Here is a 26,465-nt window from a genome sequence, read left to right as displayed (position 1 = left end):
ATTCCTATTAAAGATGAATCTTTAACATCATTGCTCAGTTGTTTCAACTTGGATAAAATTTTTTTAAAATGTTATTTATTTATTTTAGAGAGAGAGAGACAGAGAGAGAGTGCACGCGAGCAGGGGGAAGGGCAGAGGAGAAGGAAGAGAGAATCTGGAGCAGACTCCGGACTGAGCGCAGAGCCCGCCACGGGGCTTGATCCCACAACAGCGAGACCATGACCTGAGTTGAAACCGCGAGTCGGACGCTGAACGCACTGAGCCAACCAGGCACCCCTCAACTTGGATAAATGTGACAGAAACTCAGCATAAAGTGAGTTAAAGTTCTGCAAGTCAAATGTTATAATCATCTAATACTGAGCTTAAAATCATTATCATGTAACAAAACAATGTCTCGTACATTGTTGCTAAACATGTTATTTTTTTCAGTTTTCGTTATTTACCAATAACTATTTGTAATGCCAATAATCAGGCAATGATGCTAATAACATTCCTAGATTTTCAGCAGGAAGACAAGTGGAAGAGGGAAGCCAGAATGGAAGCACCCTAATCCCATTACCGAGTTGAGCGTAGAGGGAGAGATGTAGCTGAAAGTTAGCTGCTAGGACCCATAATACAAACTCTTCCGCCTAGGCCTGAAGAGAGGGTTCCTTCCAATTTTTACAGTTCAGGCCTCAGGCTGAAAAACTAAGTGCTTGGCTGAAGTTTGACTTTCTTATAAAATGTTCTTTTCAGCTTTCTCCCCAGCACAAACCAGCCTTTCTCTTCTGAAAATTCTATTTCCTTTACATCCTTTGAGGATAAAACTATGCTTTGTGGTTTTTATACCATATTCACTTAGGATATTTAAAAACAGAGTGAATTCCACTTTTTCTCCCAATTCTGTCTTCACAGGGGTTCCCCTTTCCTCGCTCCTGATAGCCTTGATGATGATGTAAAGTAGTATCCCCTAGGATCTTTTCACTTCACTTGTTATGCTCCATGTTAAAGATAGGCAACTTTTCAAAAGGGATAGGTCAAACTCCCGATCCATGTTCTTGTAAATGTGGGGTCAGAGGCGTTTATGTGTTAGGAAAATTGGCCATTTCCTATAAAAGGGAGGGAGAGAAGAATTTTTGAAAGCATCCATTTTGGAAATCATGTATTTGGTGAGTGGCAGGAAGGAAAGGCACCATGAGGTAGACATTGAGGAAGTTTCTGCCATCTTACCAAATGGACCGTTTTTGGTAAGTCTACCGGCATGTGGAGGGGTAAGAAACATAAGAGCTATGAAAATAGACTTGCCATGTACACACACAGACATGCGCACACAAATTACAAAATGCTTACCCTTTGTTTTTTCTTAATGCTAAACTGACCAAAGTTTGTTTTTTTTAAATGCCGTTGTATGAGCTCTTCTAATGTCCTCTGCTAATCTCGTCCATCCCTTTTTATTCTCCAAGCAGATTGTATTTGCATGATTCCATAAAGGTGAATATGGCTCCTGCTCTTGCTTAAAAATTGTTTCCAGATCAGTAGGGGAAGAAAGGGATAAAGAAAGGGGGTAATCAGAAAGGGAAATAAAGCATGGGAGACTAAGGACTCTGAGAAACAAACTGAGGGCTTCAGAGGGGAGGAGGGTGGGGGAATGGGATAGACCGGTGATGGGTAGTAAGGAGGGCACGTATTGCATGGTGCACTGGGTGTCATACGCAACTAATGAATCATCGAACTTTACATCGGAAACCGGGGATGTACTGTATGGTGACTAACATAATATAATAATAAAAAAAAATTGTTTCCAGCCTAGCTTAACAACCTCTATTTTTTAAGTTCGTTCCAAGACTGAGACAAAAATCTCTCTACCAAAAGCAAAATAAAAGCCAAATTCCTATGCTTTTGCCTCATTTCATGTTTTATTATTCTATGTTCCCTAATAATACATTCTGTAAATATTGAAATGGGCACATGTTCTGTGGACAGGAAGCAAGGCTATGTAGTTAACACAAGTTGCAATCTCTAAAAGACGTCCATTTTAGACCACATGCAATTTATATTTTTTTTCTCCTCTCTTGATAGAAAAAAAAGAAAAAGAAACCCTGGAAAACATTATAGAACCCAACTATATGCATTTTGGGCCAATGATAAAGCATAAGTTCTTAATGCTCCCAGCAGGGTTGAGGTTGGCCTGGACTGAAGCCTGAGGTTGTGCTCGCTGAGGTCCACGAATGAGAAAATGGAGTGATGAGGGCAGACCATATTATTGCAAGGTGCTAATAAAAAGCGTATGAAAGTCTAGCATTATCAAAGCCTAGAGATGTTTGCTTACAACCAGCGAAGCCCACACACACTGTGGAGAATTCATTTTATGTGTTTATAATAATAGCAATAAAAAATTTCCCCAAATCAACTCACTTTTTTCTTGTTAATACTGGGTTAAGGACAGTAAGTATAAGAAAGACATTTCAAAGAGCACTTGTACTTTTGTTGAATAAAAGAAGTATTCCCAACATCGATTTAGTTATGTTTTGAAAAGTATAATAATTTCAGTTAGGCAAACTTTGTGCTCTATTTCCTTAGAGGAGAGATTTGCAACTTTTTCTGGGTGCCCTTTTAAGCAAGTAAAAGTCTTCCTTTTGAATACCCCTGTTAGAGTGGCTTTGGAATGAGCAAGCCATAGGCTCTCCTTAACCTAAGTGTGGCGTTTGTAAACAGAGGGCCTACTCCTATAGCACAAGGGAGGTACCTTTGATCAGCATTTTTTCATGATGAATGGTAAGGGAATGTGTTCTTTGATGTACATCAGTTTTCCCTTCAGATTTTTTTTCTAAAATATTTCAAAACACTCTGATTCTCTAGGCTCTACCATTTTCCTCTGACTTTATTCCCTCCTGCAGAATTCAGCAAGAGAACGTCTCCTGTTTCCTTCTGGGAGTCGGCTATTCCTGCCACACGGGCTCCCACACTTGTTTCCTCCAGCTGCCGGGGCCCTGGGCCTTCATCCGACAGCTGATGTGATGCTCCCGCCGCTGCAAGTCCTTGGCGGATGGTCTTAGTATGGTCTAGTCCATTATCTCTGAGTCAAGCCCCTGGCCTTGACTCCTCCTTCCTTGTGAGTTTTCTTTCCCAGGGGACTCCTGGGCCTCACACAAATACAGCTGGCCCTGAAACCTCCCTAGGCTTGTCTGAATTTGCAACAGTTTAGGCTAGCCTGGGGGTCCTCTGTTACATAAAGATTGGGGCTATTACTATCGGTCATCAACTGCTTTGTGTTTAGTACAGCTTGACTCTATAGAAAGATAGGAAGGAAGGGGGGGAAGAAAGGAAGAAGAAGGAAAAGAAGAAGGAAAGAAGGAAAGAAAGAGAGAGAGAGAGAAAGAGAAAGAAAGGAAGATGAGAGAGAGGGAGAAAGAAAGGAAGACAGAAAGAAAATTAATTTTAAAAAGATGAAAGGACTAGAAATGAAAATCCTAAAAGGTACATGTTTCCTGCCTGTAAGAAGTTTATTATCTACTTGGTTATAATTATTCATATCTAAATACACTGCAGATTTCATAAGATGACTAAATCAGAGAGCATATCTAGATGCCAACTTTTTTTTTTTTAAGATTTTATTTATTTGAGAGAGAAAGAGACAGAGAGCGAGCCAGTGCACAAGCAGGGGGAGAGGCAGAGGGAGAAGCAGACTCCCGGCTGAGCAGGGAGACTAATGCAGGGCTCTATCCTAGGACCCTGGGATCACAGCCTGAGCAGAAGGCAGATGCCTAACCGACTGAGCCACCCAGTCATGCTAGATGCCAACTTAAGACTTTTGGCAAACAATCAATCAATACCAGTCAAGCTAGGTAGGAAGCTCCTCTTATAGGAGATGTCATCTCAAAGAACATCTTCTCTGCCTAGGACCAAATCCAGGTTCATGGTTTTAGCACAGGAGGGTAGAAAACATCCTCTATCCATGAATCTTAAATTCAACTGTTGCCTGGACTTTAGAAACAAGCATAGCTTTAACAATTTTTGAAAGTCCTTGTGCAACATTTTTGCACAAATACTCTCAATGGGGAGGAAGTTACAAGTTAGGGAAATTGCAGAAAGGTATCTGTTCATTTGCTGATTTAAGTATTGGATCCAAGCAAATGTGTGAACTTCAAGAAGACCGGCAGCCATTGTATTGGTCCACTGGCACTGGAAAATGTCTCCCAGATTCTCTGCTATGAGGAACACCTCTGCTTTCCCCCCTCCTCCACTCAATGCAACGGGGCCAGTAGGACACTAATATATAAGTAACGAAGGTTGTCATCTAATCAGAGAAGGGAGGAATATTCTTCACCTTGTTCTAGGTGTGGCATTTGCATCAACGCTAACAACGTGGTAGCTTTGGGCCAGGGAAGTGTTACAGATCATTCTGAGCCTGCAGGCAGGTCAAACTCCTGGCTTCACACCCACTCTCTCTCCAGTTGTCTCCCATCCCAGCCGTGGAGAGCTGATTGGTCCAGTTGGACGCTTATCTCTGCTTGGTATCTCAGTAATTTGACCCGCTTGCCTGTTCTATTGAAGTCATCGTGAACTTTGATTCTGATATGTTCCCTCAGTTTCCATCTGCAAATTTAATAAACACAAGTTAGTTATTTTCATGTAAAGTATTGGATGAAGCTATGTGGAGTCTTGTGGCAGCCCACTAAAAGCATTGCTTCAGGTTGATAGTCACACATTATAATAAACACTTTTGGGATATGATTATTCAATCGACTTCGGTTCCACATAATAAAATAATCAGAAATACCACGCATTCCCTTGATTTATCCACCCAATAGTTCTATCCAAATATTATATCAGGCTTAAACTAATTCCTGGGGAACTCTTGCTGGCTCATTGTGGTTCTTCCTCATCTGAGAAAAAGAATAATATTCATGAGTAGTTTTCTGTTTATAAAAGTACTAAGTGGCTCTTTGCAAACAGGTTTTTAAAATAGATGCATAGAAAAGGAAACAAAAGCTGCTCAAAATCTCACTACTTTGCCCTGTAAACAGTTTGGCTAATTTCCTTTCGGATGGCTTCCTATCTCCACTCCTCTCTCTTGTCCTCTCCCATGCACACATCTTGTTCAGTCCCCTGTTGCCTTCCCTTCCCCCAGCTCAAAGAATCAGGGGCACTTTGAGGGGATATGAGTACAACAAAACCAGAAAAAAAGGGTAAGAGAATTTTGACCCCTCAGGTCAAAAACTGCGAGACTAACCGTAAAAAAGAAAAGTCTGCAGGCCTATGGGCAGAGCGAGTATTCTTGAACAAGTCAGAGGGAGTCAAGGAAGGCTGAGGTGTAGCCTTGGAGATATCACCATCGTGAAACCCCTAGATCAAGAGAACACAACCTCAGGCTGTCATCTGCACAAGGGAGCCGCATGGGTGCCACGTCAGTGCCCAGGTGTTCTTGCTGATGTCCCGTGGAAACCACCAGTCAATAGTGGCCAGTCAACTGCCTCGAGGTTATACTCTTCTGTGGCCAAGGCTTTGCCCCACTTGTCACAGTGATATCAGAGGATCAGATAACTCAACTTGCATTAGCTTAAAGCCCTACCTGCGTTAAATGAATTTGACCCCCAAGTGAAACCATCGTCATCTGCCCTCCAACATATATATATATTTAATCTGACATATGAACCAGAAGCCCAGCTTAAGATGACTGTTGCCAGACCTCCCCCACTCTGAAGATAGTCTTTCTTCTTCACCCAGCAGAGGAAACTTCCACCCCACGTTCTCCCTGCTTTTTGCTCATTCTTCCTCCCTAGCATTTCCACCCATCAGCTGGTGAAGGTCAGTCTCTCTATCTGCGCCCAAGCCCCGCCTACCTCTCGAGGTAGGGTTAGGCTGTCCCTCCCTGACTTGCACAGTACCCACTTCCTGTCTTCGCTGTAACACTGATCTCTACTGCAGCGCTGTTAACTTTTCATGTTCTAATCTGGTCCCCCGCTAGAATGTAAGCTACCTGTAGGCTAGGGATTCTATTTTCCTCTTATAGCCCCCAAACCATGCACAGGGTTTAGCATAGGTTAGGTGTTCAGTAAATTATGGCTGATTAGTTCATATTATCTAGAGTCACATTTTTTTTTCTTGCTGGACACTTGGACATCAGTTTTCATTTTCCAGTCTCCTGGTGATCTTCAGCTTCTTCTTGACTCATTACCAAGCACAGACTCTGCAATTGCAACCACAGTATTTTTAGTATCCTGGAATGTCAAACATCTAGGTTTAGAAACTGGAACTTAGAGGAGTTAAGAGTTCTCTTCTTATCTGATTCTTCACTTATCTTAGCTTTAAGCCTTTTGGCTGTTCTCTATTTTTTAGCTTGAAAGTTATTCCTTTCATAAAGACAAGGCTTAAATAGAAATTAAATTCTTTTGCTTTCTCTTTGCCGTTTGACCCAGCAATGATTTCATCTCTTCTTCCTCCTATTTCTTGCTCCAACTATTGTGTTAGGAAATAGCCTTTTAAATTTGAACTTAGTCTTTATCGTGAGGCCCCTTATTCAGGGCTTGAGACTTTCTAATAAAATTCTTACTCTTTTGAATTTTGGGTCCCTCTTTCCATCTTTTCTATCTCTACTTTGGAGGGCCAAGAACCTCCAAGAACATTCCCTGAAGGGTCTCTTACTATGCAGTCATGTCAGAATTTCTCTGAATGTTTTTTTTTAAACTGCTTTTCTAATGTTTACAGTTTGTGTGTGAGTATATTCAGGGTTTCCATTTTTGGCTGTTGTAAATGCTAAGAAAAAAAAGTAGACACTTTCTGATCTCAAATTGACAACCCAACTTGGCAACTTAGGGAACTAGAAAAAGAAGAACAAACTAAACGCAAAGCTAGCAGAAGGAAGGAAATACTAAATTTTAGAGCAGAGATAAGTGAAATAGAGACGAAAAAAACAATGGAGAAAATCAATGAAACCAAAGTTGGTTCTTTGGAAAGATCAACAAAGTTGACAACCTTTAGCTAGATGGAGTAAGAAAGAAAAGGGGGGAAACCCAAGTTACTAAAATCAGAGAAGAAAGTGGGGACAATACTATTGATTCTGCAAAAACAAGATTATAAGGGACTACTAATCAATGTACCTCAAAAAATTGGGTAACCTAGATGAAATGAACAAATTACTAGAAACACAACACCTACCCAAGTGCAAAGTGTGATATATGTTATATATGATTATAGAATAATAACATATGTATGATGGAATACTAGTCAGTCTTAAGAAGGAAGGAAATTCTGTAATATGCCACAGTATGCATGAAACTTTAGGACATTACCCGAAGTGAAATAAGCCAGACACAGTCAGTGCTCTACTAACTTGGGGCTTTACTCTTTTTCTAATTAATTTAGGTGTAAGGCTAGATGGTTTATTTGAGATTTTTCTTGTTTCTTGAGGTAGGCCAGTATCACTGTAAACTTCCCTCTTAGAACTGCTCTTGTTGTATACCAAAGATTTTGGAATGTTCTGTTTCCATTTTCATTTGTCTCCAGGTATTTTAGAAATTTTCTCTTTAATTTCTTCATTGACCCATTGTTCAGTAGCATGCTGTTTAGTCTCTGTTTGTTTTTCTCATTTTTTGTTTGTTTTTTCTTTTAATTGATTTCCAGCTTCATACTGTTGTGGTCAGAGAAGATGTTTGATATGATTTCAATCTTAAATTTACGGAGACTCTTTTGTAGCCTAACATGTGATCTATTCTGGAGAACATTCCCGGTGCACTTGAAAAGAATGTATATTCTGCCGTTTTGGGATGGAATGTTCTGTATTTATCTGTTAAGTTCATCTGCTTCTAATGTATTGGTCAAAGCCACTGTTTCTTTATTAACTTTGCATCTGGATAATCTATCCATTGATATAAGTCCCCTACTATGATTGTATTACTATCAGTTGCTCTTTTTATGTTCATATTTGCTTTGCGTATTTAGGTTCTCCTGATGTTGGGTGCATAGATATTTATAATTGTTATGTCTTCCTGTTGGATTGATCCCTTTGTCATTATGTAATGCCCTTCTTGGTCTCTTGCTAGTTTGTTTTAAAGTCTATTTTGTCTGCTATAACTATTACTACCCCAGCTTTTTTGTTATTAGTTTGTTCCCATTGCATGAACTCTTTTTCCATCCTGTCGCTTTCAGTCTGTTTGTGTCTTAAAGTTTGAAGTGAGTCTCTTGTAGGCAGCATATAGATGGGTCTTGTTTTTTTAACCACTTAGTCTTTATCTTTGACATGGAGCATACGATAGGAGCATTTAGTCCATTTACATTTAAAGAAATTATTGATAAGTATATACTTGTTACCATTTTGTTCATTGTTTCTGGTTATTTTTGTAGTTTCGCTATCTTCTTCTCTTGCTCTCTACTCTTGTGATTTGACGAATTTCTTTAATGATATTCTGATTCCTTTTTTGTTTTTAAAAATATTTTATTTATTTATTTGACAGAGAGTGAGAAAGAGAGCACACAGCAGGGGGAGCAGCAGGCAGAGGGAGAAGCAGGTTCCCCGCAGAGCAGGGAGCCCGATGTGGGGCTCGATCCCAGGACCCTGGGATCATGACTTGAGCCAAAGGCAGATGCTTAACCAACTGAGCCACCCAGGCAGCCCTATTTTTTGTTTATCTTATATAGGTTTTAGTTTGTGGTTACCATGAGGTTCATATATAAGATTCTATAGATAGTGATCTATTTTAAGTTGCTTAAGTTCAAATACATTCTAAAAGCACTAGATTTTTACTCCCCTCCCCACAATTTATAAATTTGATGTCATATTTTACATTTTTTATTTTGTGTATACCTTAACTAATTTTTTTTTGCAGTTTTATACCTTTCTTTGACAAATCAGTGATGAGTTTTCATCCACATTAACTGTCTGTACATTTTTGAAGGTGGTGACAGGTACACAGGTAACCAATGTATAGAGCTTGTTTGATGAATCTTCATCCTTGCTATGTTTTCCGGACAACTGTACGAATGCGGTATGGAACATTCCTTATTCCTCTGGCCCAGACAGCTTTGTTGAGCCTGGTGTCAATGCACACATCTGGAGTTCCCACCTCCTTCAGAGCAAATTTCTGGATCTCTTTGAGTGCCCAACGGGCACACTTCTTGAAACTCACTCTCTGTCTGTGCTTGTGAATGTGGATGGTGTATTCTCTGGTCCCTACCTCACTGACGGTAGAAAGGCCCTTCTTCCTACCACCCTTCTTTGTGGGAGCCGTTCTGCCAGGCCCTGGATGGAAAGGAAGAGTGGGAGGTATTGTGGGAGAGAGAAAGCAGCATCACCTCCTTAACTAATTTTATAGATATAGCGGCGTTTACTGCTTTCGTCTTTTAACCTTCACAGAAGCTTTACAAGTGATTGAACCACTACCTTTGCTATATGTTTGCTTTTACCAATGGAATGTTTTCTTTCATGATTTTCCTCTACTTACGGCTTTTTTTTTTTCCCACTTAAGTCAGTAAGGATGGCTTAGTTGTGATAAATTCCTCCAACTTTTGTTTGCCTGGGAAACTCTTTATCTCTCCTTCAATTCTGAATAATAACCTTGCCAGGCAGAGTATTCTTGGCTGGAAGTGTTTTTCCCTTCCGCACTTTTGACTATATCATGCCACTCCTTTCTAGCCTGCAGACTTTCTGCTGAAAAATCAGCTGATAGCCTTATAGGTGTTCCTCGATCATAACTAGTTGCTTCATTTTCTTTATTTCTTTGAACAGATTTTAACTTATTCATTGTTGTCTTCAATATTTATATGCAAAATTTTGGTGATCCATATGTAATTCGTGTAAAATAAAAAATTTACATTGCTTACTATCCATATGCTTTAATTGGTGTACAGTAGCTTAATTATATAAAAACAAAGCTCAAAGAAAAAAGAGAAGTTAATATATTCCTCATTTTTAACTATTGAACCTAAATTGCATTTTAGCATTTATTGCAAATATCAATCTCTGTTAAGTGTTAGCCTAACAGACTTCTTAAAGTTCTGGCTTTGTAAACAAAGTGATGAGAAAAGATTCCTTGGTTTGTATATATATTAATCAACCTATTTGCATAAGATCGAAGCCTACAGAAATTTTCTTACAGTGATTAACGGAAAGAAAAGGATTAACATTAGAATACACTCTGTAATTTATTTATTACCTAAAAATCAGAATTTCTGAGAACACACATTGAACTGTACAACCCAAAAGAAATAACTTGTCTTACAATTTTCAGAAGAGTAGGAAGAAAAGATTAAATTATTTCTTAATAAGAAGAAAATATCTATTTATTTATTTATTTATTTTTGAGCGAGAGCGAGCACATGAGCGGGGGCAAAGGGAGGGGCTGAGAGAGACAGAGAATACCAAACGGGTTCCATGCCCAGGGCAGAGGCTGACATAGGGCTAGATCTTAGGACCCTGAGGTCATGACCTGAGTTGAAATCAAGAATCAGACGCTTAACCAACTGAGCCACCCAGGGACTCCAAGAAGAAAATGGTTTCAATAAAATATTTTGGTAGATGCAGACATCCTCCCTCAAGTTTTTCTTGAAGTAAAAATAATTAAAATAACGTGAGCAAAACAATACGGCAAACAAACATCAGCAAATAATTGTGGAAGATGCATAAATCAAATTGTGGAAAAATTTGAGAAACAAGTGTTAGAACGAATTACACTGTGGAAGGCTTAAAATACAGTTGGAGGAAAAAATGTTTCTATAATGTCTAGGTTTCTGTTGGATTCCAGTTTAATTAAATGCTAAAAGGAATTTTGAGTTTCACTTAAGCAGTGGCGATCAATCAACAGAGGTCATGCTGCCTGCCTCTCTGGAATATTCCGGAAAAGGGGGGGGTGCATTTTTGATCAACAGTGATTGGGGGCCACTTGCTGGCATGTGATGGGTGGAGGCCAGGGATGCTAGAAGTCTGCTATGTGTGGAATGGTTTTGTACAATGAAGAGCCGTCCCTTGTCCCACACAACTTCCAAAGGTCTTATTGGACATTCGTGCAAGTGAAAGCATGCTATTGCCTAGAACCTAAACTGTTTTACATATACGTTCAAAATATTGTTTGCACGCCTTTCATGTACACTGCATTTTTGGAGAACGTAACCAGTGTACAAATTGAGGGAAAACTGTACTTTGTTTGCTAAGAGCCAGTAAGCAACAACTCTTGGTCATTCATCATTCATGAGCTGATTGTCTCTAACTCACTTGGCAGCAAAATCTGACCTGAATTGATTTGAGGCTATTTGGAAAATTATGTCACTCATGGCAACACCTTTATCAGTCAACAGTTGTAACTGTCACATTCAAATGTCAACATAAAGAAATTGCGTTGACCCTCCCTATTCAAGATGTCCCGCTTTGAGGGGACCAGTAGCACTGCAATTACTTGCGAACTTACTAGAAATGCTCCATTCTTGACCTGTGAAATCAGAATCCATATTTTAACAAGAACCACGGGTGACTTGTATGCACATCAAAATTTGAGGAGCAATTATGTAGACAATAATTAGATGGAAATCTGTCTTAAATAAAAATGTGTTCATTACAGGTAATACTACCAACAGTGGATCCTTTTATTTATGTCTTCTAGTGTGGTTTGTCTGAGAATTTTACATATTGAGAGATAGTCTATTTTATGATAACTTACTTTTTCTTACTTCCCCCTTGTTGCCAATACATTACATGGAGTTTTTGAAACTATAAATTAATTCCATTTCAAGCTAATAAAGGGAATGTTACCACAATACAAAAGGTGTGTTGGTCTGACAGGGCTGAGAGCTACTGAATAATGGGAAGATGTACTAACAGAGAAAAATATATTCCCAACATATACGAATTCCATAACAAAAACAATGTTTTATGGAAAAATGGTGTCAACGTCACTATTGATGGAAGAACTGCTTTGTCTGGAATAAAATTTGGAGTCTGGGATAAGGATACAGAAATCGCTTCAGGGGCGCCTGGGTAGCGCAGTGGTTAAGCATCTGCCTTCGGCTCGGAGCGTGATCCCAGCGTTCTGGGTTCGAGTCCCACATCAGGCTCCTCCACTGGGAGCCTGCTTCTTCCTCTCCCACTCCCCCTGCTTGTGTTCCCTCTCTCGCTGGCTGTCTCTCTGTCAAATAAATAAATAAAATCTTTAAAAAAAAAAAAAAAGAAATTGCTTCAAAAATAAGTTTACTCACTGTGTCATTCAGAGGTAAGAAGCTCTTGCAGCAAAGGAAGTGAAGCCAGAAATGTAAAAATTGCTACGAGATGTCGCTGGTAGAGGCGATAGGACAAAACCAGATCTTTAAACTATTGTAAACTATTCGCTGTTCTTGGTAGAGATGGTGAGTGATGTTGGAAACATTGTGTATCATGGACAAGGTCTCCAATTTTATCATGGCTGAGTACCTTGCAGAACTGTCCAATTTAAAGGAATTACATGTTCTTGTTTTTAAAAACACTAGTGTTCCACATTCTGTCTTTTCTCGGATAACAAGTGCCTAGCAATTCTGTGATAGGACAGCAGAATTTTAAAATACCCTTTGCCTTCAAAATAAAAGTGTTGCTTTGATTGCAAGGCAGTTTCTGCTTTTGAAGGGAAGTTGGTCTGCGCGTTATGATGACGCACCTTTGCACGTTCTTCCTTCCTGACTGATTGGCTTGAGAAAAACATGTCACCTGTAAAAATGCTCGTATCTGCCCACTTCAAAAAACTTGGAGGTAGACATTACTAATTCATTTTATAAATCTTGCCCCAAATGACTGTCAATTGGGTTTTGGATCTCCTTGCTAAATACAATTGTCAAAACTGTAAAAACTGTAAAAACTATCGTCTAACAGCAAGGAAATACTGTTCCTTAAGATAATGAATGAATGGGTGAGAGTAGGAAAAGGCTTTTAAAGTGTTCTTTTACTGCAGTCTATTTAATTCTGTTTTAATTCAGGTCCCCCGATGCCTAATCCACAATTCTAAAACTCAAAAAACTCTGAAAACCAAGTTTTGTTCATAACTCACTTGACAGCAAAACCTGACCTGCATTGATTTAAGGCTATTAATCGTCTTTATATTTCCATACATTGTGCTTATTACATCTTTTGCTGCACAACCATAAGGTGTTCAGTTAGGGGGCGCTATCCCAGGTCTTGCTGGAGGTACAATATGTGTCAATGCTATGCTATATGAATTTTCCAAAATTTGTAAAATTCTGAATATCCTAATTTTCTCTGGTCCTAAGGGTTTCGGAGGCTATGGGCCTGTGCAAATTCCCAGCAGTGGACAGGAGATGAGTAAAGAATTGGAAAGTATTTTTGATGTTATGCAGGGGTCTTTTTCATTGTATTTTTATATTAAGGATCTATAATTCCAAAATTTGTTCCCTGATTTTTTGTTGTTACAAGGATAGTGCAGTTACATCTTTGGGCAGAGGGTCTGTAAGTCAAAGTTAAAACGTAAACCAAATAAATTGTCCTAATAAAGAAACCATTCATTCTTTCATTCATTTATTCCACTTTGTCCTTACAGGGAAGTTCTGATTCCTGGGAACACTCTGAGCTCCACTGAAGCTGCGAGCTAAGAGGTTTTTGAGAGCTGCTTTTGCTCTATCTGGGGTGTGAGCGTAGGGGTGTCTTGACTGGCTTTACAAACTAGCCGAAGGCACGAGTTTGAAAGTGCACATTTGATTCAAGAGACTGTACAAGTGTGAGAACCTATACCAGCAACGATTTAGAGTGTCCGTCCATCCATAGGACTGCATTTCTCCTAGAAAATGAAAAATGATGCAGGGAGATGAAAACGTTTTCCAAACCTCTTAGCTGTTAGTAAATGTTTGCCAAGAAAACACTTCTATAATTCTCTGGAGGTTCTAAAAGATTAGAAGGCACATGGGCAGGGTTCCAAGTGGCTTTCACCCTGGGAAGTTTTGCCTTTCTTACTATCATTAAAGAAACCTTTTATAACAAGTCCTTCTATTTCTATTCCAAGCAAAAACATTTGCTGGTATGACAAACATAACTTTCTAAATCTAAACTGAACAAGGAAAGTTACAAAACCAAACAAGAGAATGCTAATTATAATGGAGTAGAAGGGAGTCTGAAACTAGATGATTCTGAGACTAAAGGTGTCATATCTGGGGGCGCCTGGGTGGCACAGTCGTTAAGCGTCTGCCTTCGGCTCAGGGCGTGATCCCCGCATTCTGGGATCGAGCCCCACATCAGGCTTCTCCACTAGGAGCCTGCTTCTTCCTCTCCCACTCCCCCTGCCTGTGTTCCCTCTCTTGCTGGCTGTCTCTCTCTGTCAAATAAATAAATAAAATCTTAAAAAAAAAAATAAAGGTGTTATATCTGATTTCAACCAGCACTGCAGTTAGGAACTAAAATGCTGAATTGGTTGTATGTCTATTTAGGTGAAGGCTGAGTCAAAAACTTGATAAGAAAGAAATCTGTCTGTAATTTTGAAATGGGAATATGTACGATACAGGAACTGGTCTAAAGATGGTAGAGCTAAGTTCTACAGGGCAAGATTGCAAGAGCTCAGACTTACATTCCACAAACACATAGAACATTTGCCTCACTGAAGATAAAAAGTGCAACTAATTGGCCCCATTGATGTCTTCACTAATTCACCTGCCCCCATGAACTTTTTATCATTAGGGAATCATAACGGATAACCCTGCCAAATGAGGCTCATCCTGAATATTTGGTTTTCCTGAATACTGGCTTCTTTCCTATCTATACCAAGATACAGAATCCGACCACTTCCAACACCTCCACGACTTTCGCTCGAGTCCACCCTTGCTTGGACGGTTGCTTTGTCTTCAAGCTTCTACCCTCACCCCCTTGCAGTCTATTCTCATACAGCAGTCAGTGTGGTCCTTCCGAAACAAAAGTCCGATTATGTCATTCTTTGGCCCGAAGCTTTCCATATCAATGACATTAAATTCAAACTTCTTCCTTTTAGGAACTTGCTCCCTATCGCCCCTCTTGATTCTAGTCTCTGTTACCTTTCTCCTTGCTCACACCACTCTATTCACCTTTGCCCCCTTACCCTTCCCTGAAAACACCAAACACACTTCCACCTCGTGGCCTTTGTACCTCCCAGGCCCTCTGCCTAGATGATCTTTCCTCAGGCATCTGCAAGGCTTTGCTCCTTTGTTCTGCTCCAATGTCACCTTATCACAGGAGCCTTCCCTGTCCATCTCCCCCAACCCCAGAGCGGAAGCTTTTTCCTCTGCCCTGCTTTATAGTCCTCCATTGTACCCAGGATCTCCTCTATATTTCAGGCCTGTCTTCCTACGGAAAAGCAGAGGCTTCTGTTCTGTTCATGCCATATCCCCAGCTCCAATAACAGTACCTGCAGTATGGTGGGTTTTCAGGAGGAATGAGTGAATAAATACTTGTATTTGATGTTAAGTCTAACAGTCAAAAATACACGAGTATGTTTGGATAAAATTGCTTTGAAGAAAAAAAAGGTTGTTTTTCTTTATTATGTGTTCCTAGAGCCATTACTTTCTTGGGATTATTCTTTACTGTGCAATTTATGGATTTTTTTGGAAACTGAGTACAGTTGCTTTTATAGTTACTCCAATACAATTGTAGCAATCAATTGACATATACTTGGACTGTTCTAAACAAATATTCACTCTTTTATTTTGTATGTTTTCTTATTTAGTAATCACGCTACCTTATACATATATGCAAATCCATGAAAACGAGTACAATTTTATTTATTTATTTATTTATTTATTTATTTATTTTTGAGGATTTTATTTGGTTTTTTTGAGAGAGACAGAGATAGCGACAGAGAGAACAAGAGAGAGCACAGGTGGGGCGGAGAGGGAGAAGCATGTTCCCCGCTGAGCAGGGAGACCGACGTGGGGCTCGTTCCCAGGATCCTGGGATCATGACTTGAGCTGAAGGCAGATACTTAATCGACTGAGCCACCCAGGCGCCCAAAAATGAGTACAATTTTAAACAGCAAGTAAACATTGAAAATATAGAGATATTTTAAATAAGTTATTAGGTCTATTTAATGACTGTTGGATAAGAAAACACTTCAAAGGGATGGCTAAGGGCAACTGAGAAGATTCATCTCAGGTGTTTCAGTTGGGGCTGGAGGTGTCAAGTGTGGCCCGTTTTAAAGAGTCATGTGCTGGACAGTCCATAAGCTGAACATTGTTAGGAGAAATTATATAGACTATGAATGGTCCACAGAAAGCTAAAATGAAAATACAGAGACACAGAGCTTTCACATACCTTGGCAATATGTACTCTGCTCCTCATTCTCTCTCGAGATTTTTGGTGCAAGCCACGGTCATGCATTTTTAAAAACTGTAAGTCTTGATAACCACACTGTTCTTATCTTTCTGTCACTGTTATGATGGCTGAGTTGATTTATGTCAGCACGTGATCTAGGATAAAATCCCTTCCTCTGTACTTTGTGTCTTAAGCATAGCTATGTGCTGTGGTTAGTTAATGAGCATTAATAATTAAATGTTTATAAATGAAGTGAATGATTGCTAATCAGGGGACTATCAGGTGGACCCAAAGACACAGAAATCACACAGGTTATGTCAGGGAGGCAAACACTGGGGGCAAACAATGAATTCAGACTCTTGTTATCTGAAGGAAAAGAGCACCGGGGGCTCACAGACTTAAGGCAAGGCTGGGAACAGCAAGCACTAAGGAAGTGCAGAAGGTTAAACACACAAAAAATCAGGAAGTAGGAAACTGTCTCTCACTGGGTCACCCTGGTCAGGGCAAAGCTGTTGCTGGGGCTGCTTCTGCCTCTGCTCAGTGAGTCCCACCCCAAACATCATCTGCTCCCTCATTCCTTGAGATTCGCTCTACTTGGCCTTTGGGGTAAATGGGGTGGTGGTGGGAATACAGAGGAAGGATCTGCCCTTTGCCTTGGAGACTGCTAAGACGATATACATTTGGGGAGGGGTGCTCTATAAGAAATGGAACTACCAGGGGTGCCTGGGTGGCTCAGTCAGTTAAGGGCCTGACACTTGATTTCAGCTCAGGTCATGATCTCTAGGTTGTGACATCAAGCCCTGCATCAAGCTCCGTGCTGGGTGTGGAGCCTGCTTGAGATTCTCTCTGCCTTACCTCCCTCCCTCTCTGAAGAAAAAAGAAAAAAGAGACAAAGTGGAACTGTTAACAAAAGATGATAGATGCTGGTCCTCCCAAACTGACCTAGATGATTTGGACAGCAGTGCACATATTAAAAAATACCATGAGGGAAATCTGGGGGAGCACATCGGTGTGCAAATTTTATAGAGCAATCTATAAATAATATGTGTATTAGTATTCATTATATTTTATAAAGTATTCTATAAGTAATGTGTACGTATATATAAATAATACGTTTCCATTGAAAACATTAATGCAAATTAACAAAAAGAGCAATAATATTACACTAAAAACCAGGCAATGGACATTAATATATCATTCTCAGTCAATAGCACAAATAGTAAACATGAAAAAATAGTGTTCATCATTATTGATATTGAATCAGTGCCAATTAAAACAAGATATGATTTTGATCCATCACATGTTCAAATATAAGCAAGCAATACTGACTATTGGAAGGTGTCTTTGCAGCATTTCACAGAGCTTTGATGTGTTGACAAATGTTGACCCAGTAGCACCACTTTTAGGACTCTTTTCTAGCAATATAGAGATCTCAGCAAAGATTGGTATTTACAGTATTCATTCTAGCATGTTTGTAAATTGCCTAAAGGTCTGGAAACATCCTCAAACCATCAATAGATACATAGATTAAAAAACGGCTGGAATATTTTTCAACCATTAAAAATTATATTTAAAAAATTAGTCACAGTAAAAAAGTCAACTTATAAATATTCAAGCAGTGAGACAAGCAGGATTCTAACTTGTACAGCACGGTGCTAATTTTGTAATAAACATTTGTTTCTGTATAGAACATGAACAAGAAAGGAATACACCAAAATGTTAACAATGGGTAATATGCTGGGGGGGGGCTATAGGTAATTTTAATTAAAAAAATTGTTTTCTGTTATCTCCAAAACTTTATATTTTTGTAAAATATAAATGTAGAAATTATAAAAATGGGCGTATATTACTTTAATACTGAGAAGAAAAGATGAAAATTAAAAAGGATTTAGAATATCATTTGTCTGATAAAAATGTCAAATATGTATCCAGATGGCTATATAATAGGATTTTGTTGTCATTTTTTTCTTGACATCTCTGAAGACAGGCGAGATTTGGGAAAATAACAGCAAAAACCAACAATCAGCAAACCACTCAGGAAAATAGAAATACTTACATACAGAATCATACCATATCTAAAACTTCTCTTTGGCAGTCCATAGCGGCCTTTTACTATTTGATTCCTCTAGCACCAGGAAGCAGAAATTCAACTATTGGGAGGGCACTTGAATAATTTTATTTTTAATTATAGTTAATAGAAAGACCTATTGTTGTAGGTTAGTGCCAAATGTTTGAATGATGACACTGGGAATTTGGGATGCAGTTTTATAGCCTGCTGCTTCTCAATCAAAAGCATTATAATTTCTAAAGACAAGCTTGTAAGAGTGCAGTTAATTGTGTGTAGAATACTTGCCAAATCATCTGTGACTAATAAAACTTGAGAAAGAAGAGGAGGAAAGAGTATTCAGCCTGTCAGTAACATGCCTGTCTTACACTGGCCAAACTCTTCTTAGGCAATACTCTGTTTGCTCAGAGGGCCATGTGTTTAATTGTAAAAATCTGTCAGTATCCTAGGATTTAAAAGACATCAATCATTTCTGTCAACAAGGAAAGAGTGACGGCTGTGTGACTCTACTATCATTAGGAAAAGATGTGCTCAAGAGAAAAAAATGTAGTCTTGGGAGGGATGAGCAACTATATGTTACAGGAAAAAGAGTTCCAGACTGCAATTTCACCCCCCTTCCTTTCCCTGGACTGGAATAGTCTATTTTTCAGTTCATGTAGTTCCATGTTTGCAGTAAGACATTATGTAACTCAGCCAGTCTCAGCTGTGCAATATCCACTAAGTGCTTTAAAGTGGCCATCGTTATTAACAGTTTGGTGTATGTGGAGGGATTGCTTCCTTTGGCCTTGGTCGAATGTAATATTGTGTAATGAGGCTGGAGCTGGCCTATATTCAAAACTATATTCCAAAAGGCCTGTTAGTCAAACCACAAGATAACAGGTTCTCTTTCTCTTAAGACTTTATTCTAGGTGGACTAAAAATATAAAAATTGCTGTATTTGTACGGTTCCATGGGCAGAACGGGAATTTTCCATGTTTTACTCCCGACTTATTATTTTATGCTGCGATTTCTGAATTAGCTCGAGTTTTAAAGACATCAAGGCACAAATTCCAGTAGTCTCTAAATTGTGTGATCTTACGCTGGTGACTTCACTTTTCTGGGCCTCAGTTTCCTTCCCTATAAATTAGCAGTAACACCAGTTTAGGAAGTTGGAAGAAGGCTTATAGGTGACGTCATCAAGGCGCCTACTTCTTAACCGTGTCACCTGAAGCAAGTTATTTCACCTTTTCGACCCGTGTTTTCCCACCTGCAAAGTGGGCCACTTGTGGCTACCGGCTGCAGTAGACGAGGGTGAGGGAACACAGGCAAAGCTCCTGGAACGGTGCCTGGGCCCTTGGGGGCTTGAGAGTGCCTGAGGATAACAATAATGCTCCTGAACATTCCGTAGGTTGGTGCGGTTGAGTCACTAAACTCCGGGAGAAGAGAGAAGAAGAAACGGGAACGAGCAGAGAGGCCCGGCCTGCGAAACCCTCCTGCCCCGCGGGGACGGCCAGCCTGCGCCGCGACGCACCCGGACCCGGCACCGCCTCGCCCCACCCCTGCCAGGCCGGGGCGAATCCGGGCCTCGAGTTCCGGGCGGCGGCGCAGCGCGGGCCCCCCTCAGGCCCTCCCCCCTCCCCTCCTCCCGCGCCTCCAGCTGTGCCAGCTGCACCCGAGCCCGGAGAACCCGCCGTCACCGCGCAGGTGCCCGCGGCCGCCTTAGTCCTACAGGTAGGAGCCGCGCCGCCGCCGGGCGCGCCAGGCTCCCGCGGGCGTCTGGTTTCCGCGGCGCTCGCCTTCCGTCCCTCCTCCTGCCGGCCCCGGGCAGCTGGCCGCTCCCCGCCCAGCTCGGACGGGACCTTGGCAGAGGCGACGGCGGCGGGCGCCAGCGCCGGGCGGCCCCGCGGGACCAGCCTCCTTGGCGGCCTGTGGGCCTCCTGTGCGCGCCTTCGGGCCCAGTTCTCGCAGGGTCGACGCAGACCAACTTCGGCGCGCGCTGTTGCCGGGGCGGGCGCTGCCTGGGGCGCAGAGCCGCGCGGGCTGCGGGGGAGATCGGGGGCGTGCCCTCAGGTGCACGTCGGGCCTCGCCTGTGCAGGGGGGCTGGTGCCCCCGGTCCTCTCGCGCGCCGGGGGTTCGCGTGCGCTGTGGGATGACGGGGATGGCGGCGCTAGGGGACCAGCATCCCGGACCAACCAGGAAGTGCTGCGCTCCAGGGCTTGGAGCCCAGCGTGCCAGATGCACGGTCCGGGCGTGTGGGCACGCAGCTGCTCTGTGCGCCCACGAGGGGATGACGCTGGGGTGGGGCAAGGGCCCGGGGCCCGGAGCGGGGTGTGTGTGAAAGGGCTTGTTTTTCTTTCTCCAGCTCGAGGTGTTTGAGACCTGAGTCTCAGATCCAAGAGCGGGGTGCTCCAAGCATTGAATAGGATCGTGTGACGCCCTTCAGAACCGCCCTTGTACAATCAGTCCAGAGCTACCGCCACGCCTGTATTTGCTTCTTCTCCAAGTCTTGGTTTATTGCCTTCTTTACTCCGGGAAGTACTAGACGCAAGTAGATGCTTAAGGACCACAGGGTTCTGGTTTGATCATCCCTAGGTCTTTCCCCAGAATGGAGAGTTCCACCAACTTTATGTGGCAGGTCTGCCAATTGCAGTTGAGATAACGCCTTGTGGGCCTTTTGAGGGCTTTTGAGAGTAGGTACCCAGAGACCTTAGTGATGCTTAAAAGGGCTAATTAATGGTGGTGTAATGAAAGCATAAAGACTGAAAAGAATCTACAGCTTGAACTGTTAGCAGACACCACATTTACACATTGCCTGTTTGAATAAAGATCTTTCAGTATTCAGTGTTTTGTAAGGTACATACAAGTGCATTTGTACACTAGCTTTTAGCTTGAGTTTGTCCACAGCCTTTAAATGTTGTTTGAGGACCTTTCAATGAATCGTGTAGCTCCCAGTGTGTCTTTCCAGGATCCAGTATAACTCACAATCCATATAAAAAGCAGGACTAGTTAAGGATTTGAGGAAGATGTGTCTTTGCCATGTCTGTCACGGATGTCAGAGTATTTATTAACCTCACTGATAAGTGCTGTATAAAGCTCATTTAGGTTTGTCGATTCACTTAAAACTGGGTAGTGGGAGACCCTGCTCCTGGAAAGTTGTCTGATGACCAAGTGTGGGTTTCTTAATGAAAATTTATTATGAAATTCATTTACCTTTAACTCTTACAGAGTTTTTTATTTTATTTTTATTGTGGTAAATACAACACATAAAATTTGCCACATTAACCATTTGTAAGCTTACGGTTCAGTCCATTAAGTGCTTTCTCATTGCTGTGCTTCCATCTCCACTGTCCATCCACAGAACACTGTTCGTCTTTCCTACAGGGTTTTCAGAACATTTTGATGACAGTGATTGTGCTGCAGGCTTTAGCTTTCTCATGAAGCAGAGTTTGAGTTCCTTCTCGTAGCGTTGCAGAAATGCACTTTTAAAGAGGAAAGGTGAAAAGCCACAGCCAGTTTTTGTTTAGTCAGTCTTATCTCCATCAAGAAAGATCTGCGACATTACTATGTAAGGATAAGCTGGTGAGCTATTTAAATTTGCATATAAAAGTATTGTGAAGTTTAGCTACGGAGAGGGAGGAATCCAGGAGGGAGTTATTGTTGTTGATAGTTTCCTCCCCTTAATATCTCACAGAACATGGAAGTACTTTTGTCTCCTTGAGCTGTGCGTAGCGTGTATCTAACATTGAAATACTTTTGTCTCCTTTAGCTGTGCTGTAGCATGTGTCTAAATGATGCTTGAGCTCAGATCAGGGTACCTTTTTAGTAGCTAGAAGCAGTTTTGACCAAGCTAGCTTTGGGGTGTAGCGATTTCTTCTGCACTCCAGGTGTTTACTAAACATTGATGGGAGCCAGCGGACCCAGCATGAGATGGGGCTCTTTAAACTCACAGTTGGTCTGAGTCATTGTGTTCTGGAGACAGTTGTCCCTGTGCCAGGCCTGGTTGTATGTTTACAATCCTTTAAGTGTTAGCACCACACAATAAAATGTATTCTCCAGCTGGGCTGTGGATAAATGTTGTTGCAGAGTGAAGATGAGAAACTTGTAACCTAAATTTCCTATAAGCCTGTGACTTTTCTGATTAGAAAAGGAGTTCTACAAATCATATCTTTTGCTGCAGTGGGAATGCATTCCAGTACGGTGGTTTCCCTAAATTCACAGTGCAGTGTAAAGTCTGGGTCCCAGATGTTTCGTGCTGGGTCATTCAACAATAGTGTATGTTATGTAAGTGTTTCATAGTGTCACAGGGTTTTTTTTTTTCTGTTGTGAAATTTTCTTAATTTTTGAATTTATTCCACAAACATTGCAGTGACAGAAGAAAATGATTGGTTTATTTAACCAACATTTATATAGCACTTTCTATGTGCCAGGCACTATTTCTATGCATTTTACAGACCTGAACACACTTAATCCTCAAAATAACCCTGGGAAATAGGTAATAATATCATCTCCATTTAAAAGATGAGGTGATTGGAAGCACAGGGAGATCATATAGCTAGCATATGGCAGAGCTGGGGCTCCGTCTCCAGCAGCCTGTACCCAGAATCTGGGCACGGCTGTGTCACCAGTACAGTATAACCTGAGATTCCAGCCTCCAAACAAACTTTTTTCAGGTTGTGATATTCCTAGCTTGTCCTGTCCTTAGGAAGAGATAATTTGACATAACTGCAATCGGAAAATCAGTTCAACTCCCTTATTTTTCAGAAGAGGAAATTAAGGGGGAGTTTGGTTATGTCCAGTATTTCCAGAGCAGGGTCTTGGAAACCTTCTACTGGGCTAACTAAGCCTTACCTCCTGATTCAGGAGGTTGGGATAGGGATCCTGGGAAGGTCTGGAAAGGCCAGGGTATGTGCTGTTTTTTGTTTTTTGTTTTGTTTTGTTTTGTTTTGTTTTGAGGGGGAAGTATTTGTCAATCGGGGGGAAATGCTTCTGTATTTTAATAATCATTTTGACCATCCTGGAGCTCATCTGCTAAATTAAGTCCTGGGTGATGTCAGGGGTGCACAGAGCACAAGCTTATGGCCACCTGTGGGCCATGGCAAGGCTTGCCGCTTAGGGCTCCAGATCCCAGATTCCTTCCCCGGTTGTTGGTGATGCTTGTGGCACTGGACTCCCATCTGCATGAAGGGAATACTTTATTCTAGGCTCAATCATTTTTTGAGCTTTTTGGACCTAGAGTTGGGAACCTTTTGAAAACCTCTGACGCACAAAAGAAAATCAGCCAAGAGCAACATGGAAATAAAAATAATTTGGTTGGTCCTTTTGTTGAGAGACAGAGAGAGACGTGTCTAAGGGCATAAACTGACAAACTTTCTATTAAGAACAAGAAAATCAAAATTCACTATTCAACAGTGATTTTTTTTTTCAAAGTCGGCTTTTACAGAGTACATTTGGAGGAGGGAGAATAAGGAATAAACACGAGAAAAGAAAAGTGGTGAGCAGGGAGGGAGAGACAAATGCAGAGAGAGGAGAAAGTGGAAGAGGACGTGCAGAAGAAGACAGGGCTAAGACCTCTCCAGTTCTTTCTACAAGGCTGCATTGCAGTGTGTTTCTTCCTAATGCTCTTTGAGATGCCAAACGAAGTTGAAAGTTATCTTTCCTTTGGTTTATTAGGAAGTGATTTTAATGGTGCTTAAAACTATTGCTAATCAATAAAGGATGGGGACAATGAGGTACCAGGGGACTCTTTAGCCCTTGCTTGGGATCTTCATACCAATCTAGTCTATTTTTGTATATACCACTTTTGTATGCATGGATTTTATATAGAGCATGTTATTGGAATCACCAAGTTTGCAATTGTTTTCTTTAGTATCTGTCTTCCCTGTGGGAGGGGAAGGTCCTAGGGGCTATAGACTGTTTTTGCCATTTTTGTGTCTCTAGTGTCCATTGTGGTGAACGATAGTTGTGAGCTGAATGAAAAGGTACACGTAATGGATGAAGGAAGATAGTGTGATTCATTTTATTCAAAATATATAGATATTTCCAGAAAAGGAGGTTTTTATGGTTAATGTTTTACTTAGTTATTTGTTCCACTGTGCCATTTAACCATTCTTACAAATACATTTGTAGATGTGGAGTGAACAGTCTGTGGGATTTATCATCTGTACTTATTTGTTTAGTTAGTTAGTTAGTTTTGCCTTTTTTCTGCAATGTTCTCTACCCAAGTTTTGTTGAAAGAGTCCTTTGAAATGAGATTGGAGAGGCGGCAACAGATTGGGATGGGGGCTCCGTGGCTTGGAGCAGGAAAACATTTCCAGGTGTATGGAGGAGCGGTGGTATGAGTGCGCAGAGCCTAAAGTGGGAAATTTGATAAAAAGCTCTAAGAGGAGGAAAAATAACAAACTGAAGGTGAAATCTGACATTGTTTAAAAAAATCTCACCATTGTTCCCACTTTGGAATAAAAACGTAGAAGCCAAGGTAGGGGCACGGGATTTGGAGATGAAGTATATTTGTGATACTAACATGATCGTAACAAAAAGAACCACCACCACCACAACAAAACAGAAATCTAGCCAGAACCCTGTTATCCTAAGGAAAAACCCACCTGTTGGGATATGTAGATGGAAAATATTTCAAAACTAGCAACATGGAGCAAAGACTCTAACTCCGACCCTTGCATTGCCTCAATCCCAACACCAAGCTGCTACTCTTGTGGCTGGAAATGCAGGGTGATGGGGCACCGACTAAGCAAAGCAGGTCCGTGAGGCTTGTACGGCACAGCTGGGCTCCGCAAAATCCCCACTGGGAGAAATAATGACTGTGGGCCTCAGCCTTGGGCCAGAGAGCTTGGATTCAGATCCAGAGGACTCTAGCACCGCGTGGTGTAAGACAAGTAACTTCAAAATTCTCTATGCTTTAGTTTCTCCCTCTGTAAAACAGGGATCAAAGTTGTACCTGTCTCACAGGACTGTTGTGACGACTGCAGGAAACAATGCCTGGAAACTGTTTAGCATAGAGCCTGGAACATAGAAATGGCACAGGAAATGTTAGGTCCCCTCTTTCACACATTGCCTTCCTGTCCCTGTCCCAATTGTGTAGGAGTGGCATCCACAAATAACCAAGCAATCTAGAATGGCTGCTAGAGTAGAGATGTGGCCCTATGGGAGTATGGCTGAGGGAGAAATGAATTCTGCCTGGAGGAAATCTTGAATGAGAATGCGATTTCATGAGACCCCAGTGATGAGAAGTAGTGGAAAGACTTCTGCCTGCAAATCTGGTTATTACTGGAGAGAATGAACGGTATGCCTTTGATAATCACACTTTTAGGGTATATGTTTTGACATTAGCTAGAGAATTTGATTTTTCTTAGTCTGTAAGTGTAACATGGCATGTAATAGAGGAACCCCGATTCATATAATAGAAGCATAGTATTTAATAGGAGAAGGATGATTCATTGCTCTTTACCAATGAGTGTATATATAGAGGTGTGTTTTTAAAATGTATTTAGCATGAAGAAGAACAGAGTATACTCTCCAGGTAGAGTGGACTAGCTTATGCGATGTCAGAAAAACACCCTTCCCATCACGTTCCTTAGCTTCATGTGATATGGGAGACGGGCATCGCTGGCACCATTATCTTCATAAGGGTGTGAGTAATACATATCCGCAGGCATCAGGGATGGAAGTATAGACTGTCTGTCAATAGCCTGAACCAGCAATTCTCACTCTTTAAAAAAAATTATGGGTACCGTTCTCCACCCCCACCCCTAAGAACCACTTTTCTAAACGAGCTATTCTGTGAAATCCCATTTCGTAAGATACCCAAAGGAGAGCTGTTCTTCTTGACAATTCCTAGATGGGGACAGCAAGCCAGCTGTGTCCTCCAGTCTTCCCTCCCTGACCACCACCTGGCAGCACCAGCTGCCCCTCAGCTCTGGAAGCCCAGGGCTGCTAGGAGCAGATGTGAAGGCACTGCCTCTGTTTTCACCTTTCTTAACTGCCACTGCCCATTTCTTGGGGGGTGTCAGAAGGATTCTGTTTCTGGAACACACTGAGTTGGATTCCACCACAGGGCCTTTGCATGGCACTGTTCCCTCTGTCTGGAACACCCTTGTCCTAAGTCCCTGCATGGCTTGCGTCCTTTTAACTTTTAGGTCCATGAGAAAAAGTTCAAATGTTACCTCCCTAGAAAGGCTTTCCCTGACCAT

General features: G+C 41.3%; 1 protein-coding gene across 3 annotated transcripts in view; it reads left to right on the top strand.

The window, feature by feature from the left end:
* Window positions 1–120: 120 nt before the first annotated feature.
* Window positions 121–26,465, top strand: part of PLD1 (phospholipase D1) — a 227,981-nt gene continuing 201,636 nt past the window's right edge. The window contains exon 1 of one of the 3 annotated variants that reach the window (XM_044384107.3): window positions 121–313. The gene's annotated coding sequence lies outside the window, so the exon portion shown is untranslated. Of the gene's footprint in view, window positions 314–19,840; window positions 19,992–26,465 lie in introns of those variants that run through there. The other 2 variants (XM_026498587.4, XM_048214773.2) reach the window with 2 other exon arrangements.

Source organism: Ursus arctos, unplaced genomic scaffold (assembly GCF_023065955.2).
Source record: "Ursus arctos isolate Adak ecotype North America unplaced genomic scaffold, UrsArc2.0 scaffold_4, whole genome shotgun sequence".
Taxonomy (NCBI): Eukaryota; Metazoa; Chordata; class Mammalia; order Carnivora; family Ursidae; genus Ursus; species Ursus arctos.
Note: the sequence above shows the minus strand (reverse complement) of the source record. Positions and strands in the feature narration are given on the sequence as shown.